Here is a 7,097-nt window from a genome sequence, read left to right on the forward strand (position 1 = left end):
TATGAAATTTCACATCATATACACATCTCATGGCATTTCCTCATGCCTACTTTTTTATCATATCGTTTGTAAAACATGCATTACATACATAATCTCATAGCATTCATCATGTTTCCTTAAACATTTTATGTAGTATATGGATAACACATCATATATACAAACATAATATCTTAGATGAAAATCATCATCCAAGCCATCACACATTTCATGCCTTAACATATCTAGCATACACCTCATACATTCATGCATTAATAATAAATCATATCTCATAGCCACACTCGTTCGAAGCTGGAGTAATTTAGTGGACTCAAACATAAGGTGTTTGTCGCTCTTGTTGAAAACTAATACATAATATCAATTTTTCATCCATAGTAGCTGGAAAACAAATTTTAAAATATTTTCCTCATCCACAAATAAATTTTTAGTTCATAAATATTTGTAGAAAAATAATATTCACCATTAAACCTCAAATCATACTTTAACTTTGCATATCAAAATAGTTTTGAAAGTGGTGTATCCACTTACCTTATACGAGGCTTGATTACAATTCTGATTCCATGTAATCCAGTGTGTTTTCAAGTGTTCCTATCACACAATATTCATAACAATCAATTTCTAAACTATTCGCTTTTGACTATGGCCACTTTCTCTCTCTAAACTAAGCTAGAAATGCCTAAATCCTATGAACTTATCTTAGATGAGCTTAGATGTTGAAGGAAATCATAAAAACATTAGCTTTAATCCTCAACAGAAATTTTTAGGCAAAAGTAATAAATTTCCAACATTAAAAGTGTGAGCTTTAAAAGTTTTATAGCATAAAAATGTCATTTTGAGCTTCAAACTTCAAAACCAAGATCACAATATTAAAAGCAATGATTTTTCACTAAAAATGAGTTGAAAAGATTTTAAAGAGGTTTTACCTTTCAAAAAATAGTTGAGGGTTGAGAAACCTCTAGGTATTGGGTTATAGTTATAGTTTGGGAAGTGAAAATATCCTTTTACCACTTTTATTTTTGTGAAAACGGAGTCATTTATTGATGGATCAAAGCTACCTATCGATAGATGAGCTTTAGAATCCTTTTTGGAAGCTTTCTGCTTGCCATCTATCGATAAATGGGAGCCATCAATTGATAGATCTGCTCATTTATCTATAAATGTTCTTCAGGGTCGCTTTGATAAACCTTTTCTAGGTTGTATCTTATCAATAGATGAAGAACATCCATCATAAATTGCATCCAAAAAGTAAAAAAAAAACCTTAGAAACATGTCCAATTAAAGTCTTTTTAACACCAAACTTTGTAAATCATCTTAATGCATCAAAACATGAATTTTTCTAAGATCAAAACTTACTTTTTAACATTCTAAAGACAAAAATCATCTCAAAACATTACACCATGAAATTTTCCTTTAAAAAAACTAATTTTCAAGTTTTCAAGACACAATTTAACTTGCTCATCTAAGGGTTTTTAACTTAGCAAATCTCATATTAGGGTAGGGTTTCACAACATTCCATGTCTTCTAAAAATCTTTGTGAATCTTCTTCTACATTTGAACTAATAAAAGAAAAGGGCTTTAACTTAATGAAATCCTCCAAAGAAACCTTAATAGCCACTTTTCGATGTTCACACTGAGGCACATAATCTGAATCTTGTGAACTACAGTCAACCTATTCCTTAGATTATGCTAGTTTTCTATTGCGAAAATTAGTGAATTCATTAGCCAAACTTTGTAGCCCAATGGCAAAATCTTCTAGGATGACACCTCTTCTTTTAAGGTAGTCATCCTCAGCTCTCACATTCTCATCACCAGTTGGCACATAACTAGGTTCCGTATTTCGATCGCATCTAACTACTTTACTTTTGCCATGGTTCCCTGATGTGTACATTCATGGTTATTCCATAGGCTTATCCGTGGTATCTTGCTTTCCCGTAAGCCTTGAGGTAACTCTCATATTAGGTAGCATCCTGGACCAAAATGAAGTAATACAAAGTTCAAAATTTCCAAAATTCCATAATTCAAGGGTAAGCTTACTAAGACTTGGGAGTTCATGCAGCCTCCTGCTCATAATTCGTGCTACAATTACAAACCATGAGCAACACTCTACACTAATCTCAACACTCAACTAACACACATAAAAAAACCTAAGACACTCTAAACCTAGACATTTTGATACCAACTTTGTCACGATCCAAACCCAAGGTCTGTGACTAGTGCACGAGTCCGATAAGTGAAGCCTGCGAGACTTGATCTAGCCTTAGGGTTCATGTGTCCAATATTCAATCCATGGTATCATAAGCAAAGCACATAATCCATTTAATCACATAATCTCTTTAGTACAATATTCATAAGGCCGCATATAGGCCAATCATTGGGTTCGTATCGTACAACCCTTTTCTACACAATAACTTATGGCATTCAATGCCTACAATATCCAAAATACATTATTTTCTAAACTTTAAATTTCAATGTGGAAGTTAGTGTGGACTGAACTTTGCAGAGTGAACCATTGGGTGGAAAACGTAATAGATGCCAGAATTCATTTAGCCAAACAATGACTCTAGGCTACATATAGATCTATGGCATCACTTATTTGCACATGGTAAAAAAGAGGTTAGGTACTACAATACTCAATGAGTGGTGCAGATAATCAAAATTATATACATATATTAAACAAATAATAAATATTGAACTTGCAATGCATCTACATGACCTAGCGAACATCTCTAAATATAGGGTATATCATTTTCCCTAAGTCTCCAATATGGGCTATATCATCATCCCTATAGTCTCCCAATTTATTGTCATGTCATCCTTATAGTCTCCAATATGGGGCTTATCATCATCCCTACAGTCTCCTATCATCACACAACTCATTTGGCTTATCATCGAAGCCATTCAAAGTGACTCATATCATTCTTCACAACACACTCTAATCATCGGAGTGTCATGTCATTTTCAAATCAAACATGTCTAAGCCTCCCTAAGGCTATCTCATATCATACACAAATTGAGTCAAATCATCGAGTGGTCCTTCCCTGGACATAATCAAATCATGCTCAGTGGCCAACAGATGGAGAAACAAATTTCACACAGGGCAAAGCCACTAATGGAACACAAATCACTTGCATGCCAAAACATTAAGCAAAGAATCAAATCACGTTTAGTACCGAAGCAGTTGGTGTACAATCAAATCATCGACCGAAGTAATCTCTCGATGTCAGCATCATCTGAAGTAATCTCTAAATGAGAGACATCATGGCACTATAGGTGGGAATCACAAGCAAGACTAATACCACCATACCTACTTACCACCATCCTTACAAGCACACACACATAGTCACAAGGTAACAAAATCAACTCAACCTCAAGTCAAATCAACATGCAAAATTCATCCCATAAACGGACCACAATTTCACAATGAGGCTATCATGCCTTTATCTTTCCATGTGTCCACAACATATCACAAATCACATTTACTGGGCTTCAATCATCTATAAGCTAATTTGAGTTCTAGTGCCATCATGATTCATAAATCATAATGTCATATCACGTGATTGGCCTCCTTAGCCTCACATATGTAAACAATTATGCCTTAATAATCATGGCTCACTAGCAACAAATGCATGAACAATCTCATTCCAAATTAGTCCCTGTCTAATAACTACATATACATGAGCAATCTCACATCAAATCATGCATCAATATTTCATTGACAAGTGAGCAATCTATTCTCACATTGTGGCATAACCACCACACTAACTTCATCCTACCATATCTAAAAGCCATTAAGATCAAGCATCACCTAGATGTCTAACAGCTCATGCATCCCAATAGCAATCATAAACAAACACATATATTAACATATATTAATAATATACCAACTTGGTATACAAATCAATCAAGTACCATGGTAATGCATTAAACAATGTCTAATGCATCACATGCATTATTCAAGGATAAATCCCACTCACACTGAAAAATTGGAGATACTTTATAGCCAAACTTTGATCCTTAGCTTCCAATAGAATTTCAAGTCACAAGTGTGCCCAAATTGCTCAATCTTCCCTTAAACACATCAAAACATCACAAAACTAATTAAATCCTAGTTTTTGAAAAACATCAACTTTTCTAAAAATGACTAAATCCTTAGTAATCCAACATATAAAGTCAAATCCTTCAATAACGAGCTAAACCCATACTTTAGAGGCTAGATTGCATGAATCTTAGCTCTAAATTCCAGCCAAATAAGGGGAGAATTACCTAAATTATAAAAATTAGATTTCTTAGAATCTAACCAATTAAATTGAAAATTAATCAGTAAAAATGTTTTATCTTACTTCAATAATGCATCACCAAGCTCAGATTAGCTCCAAGTTATTCCAAATAGCTCCAAGAATCCATTTATGGCTTAGGGTTTCAATGGGTAGATAGAGAACAAAACCATAAAAATCAAGGTTTTAGGAGTGAAAATCCTTACCTTTAACACTTAGAATCCAAGATTTATTGTTAGAGTTTGAAGGTTTTGATGGGTGTGAAATTTAAGAGAAAATGGTGGAAAAAAAGAGCTTAAGAGAGAAATGAGGAAAATTTTGGTCTTATGGCTTTTAAGCTAGTTTTAAGTTGATTGGGCAATCCAAGATCGACTATGGAAGGTCTATAGTCAATCTTGGACCAGAATGTTTGTTTTTGTTCGATTTTGCTTTACAAGATTGACTATGGAGTGTCTATAGTTGATCTTAGACTAGAATGTTTGCATTTTTTCTATTTTTCCTTCTTAAAATCAACTATAAAGGGCCTATAGTTGATCTTGGACCAAAATGCATGACTTCCCTTGCTTTTTACTTAACAATCAACCATTTATGCATTAGGATTGACTTCTTTGGTTTAGATATGTAAAAATTGTTCTGTTTAAAGCCTAAACCTATTCTATATCTCTTCCACAACTTCAATCCATTGATATATGACTCAAATCTTCAATCAAATACTCAAACATAAGATTAAAATTTCAATATAAGCATCAAACTTTAGGATTCCTCAAATATGTACATAAAATTTTTGCCTAAGTATCATAAGACATGCTTTCTACACTTACACATCCACAGGTTATCGAAGAAGACCCCAAGTATACAACAAATTTCGAGATCATTCTTTTTGCACATAATAGTTCATATACATACTCCACAAGCATACATATCAAGGTTTAAATTTACTCTTCGATAACTTAGCCCCTATCACATATAGGCCATGTCAAAATCAGGGGTGTTACATTCACTGTCAAGTAGCTCATTCCGTTATGTTAACTAGTTAAAGATGGCTTTAACTGATTAAAATGTTCTGTTTCCAAGCTTCCTTAACCAACAATTTTCCCTTGATTGGTTAAACCTTCCTTTAATTGATTGAGGCTTGTTTTCCTTTATCTTTAACCAATTAAGACAAGCTTCAACCAATTAAAAGTTCCTTGAATTTGAATTTCTTCATTTTGGCTCCCTTCAACGATCAACATCAATTTAAATTTGGATTTTGGTGATTAAAAGTACTTCAAGTCTTGTGCTATAACCAATTAATCCCATTCCTTAACCGGTGACCATGCTTTTGTCTTTAGCTTCCAACACCTTCTTAATTGGTTAACCCTAATGCTAACTGATTAAGGCTTTTATGCCTTGCTTTTATATAGCATCCAATTATGCCTTAACTAGTTAAGACTGCACATTAATCAGTTAATGATGTTCTGTTTTTACTAAACCATTTCTTCTTTCCTGCCTTAACTAATTAGCCCATCTTTTTAGAGAACAAGCTTCTTGACTTGCCTTTAATCAACATTTTATTAGGGGATTTAAACTTTATCCTTTACACTTAAGTACTAACATTAAACATCAATTAATAAGGGATGTTTTGTTATCATAAAAAACATATGAAGTCAACATTCTCCTTATTTTTGGATGATGACAAAACACTTCTAAATTAAGAATGCAATGTCTTTTGTACAATAAAATTCTATGTGCAACTTAAGGATTGCTCCCCCTAGATATATGTTCCCCTTTCATATATGCATTAAAGAATAAAGAATTTAAATTATTTTCACCAAAATAATCAGTATGTATGTGCACAAATTTTCCATAATTGTCAACAATATATAGTCATCAACAACACTCAACAATCCATCAGCCCATAACAGCCAATATAATCATTAAATTAGTAACCATACGCATACCACAAACCAAGATAATTCATAACTCTTTCACATAAGATAGTTATCGACACGAAAACATAACCCATGGTCATAAAAACAATAACCAAACATAAACTAGTGTCACAGTCTTCAACATAAAGCCATAAAACCATAAGCCACAGAAAATGTAAATCAATGGATTCATTAATGTTCATGGTTCCTCCTTATGTAGATCTTCCTAACCATTTCCTATTTCCTAATTCTCTCTTTTTTTGTCATCCTCTAAACAAAGGATCCTACTTAAGCTTAATTCTAATCAGAGTCTAAGGAGAATGAGGACACATTTGTGCCAAAGTACACTTTCAAGGATTTAAGAGAGGAGTTGGAGGAAGAATCAAAGAATGTAGAAGGTGAGGAGGTAGATGTCAAGGAAAAGATCTGAAGAGGTTCTAGTTTGAAAGGTTGTTTGACAATAGTCAATGCCAGTCTTGCAAAATTCCTTCTTCTAAGAATGGTGTTCTTGGTTTCCATTGTCTTTTTGCCTCTCTTAAAAGGTTTCTTTGGGAATCAATGATTGCTACCTTCTTTTTGCTCTGAGTCTACTATGGTGTGATCTGCTCCGTATTTTTTTTGAGCTAATTCAACTTCTTGCACCACTCTTTATTTAGCTTTGCTTCATCAGTTGTAGCCTCCTTAAGCATTTTGACAATGAATCTGATAGCATTATTCTTTTTAATTCTCCAAGAGATTTCTCAGTTGTGTTTGTAGCTTTTAACTTTCCTTCACTCAAATTTTCTTTTTGAACTTCTATCTCTTTTCCTTTTTCTTGATTCAACTTCTCTATCATTCCTTTACCTTTCTTTTCTTTTCAATTCCCATATCTATTTTGGTCTCATAAGCTACAACTTTATCTTGAACTTTTCCTTCA

Source organism: Theobroma umbraticum, unplaced genomic scaffold (genome assembly GCF_002168275.2).
Source record: "Theobroma umbraticum cultivar Fairchild unplaced genomic scaffold, ASM216827v3 scaffold_86.0, whole genome shotgun sequence".
Classification (NCBI taxonomy): Eukaryota; Viridiplantae; Streptophyta; class Magnoliopsida; order Malvales; family Malvaceae; genus Theobroma; species Theobroma umbraticum.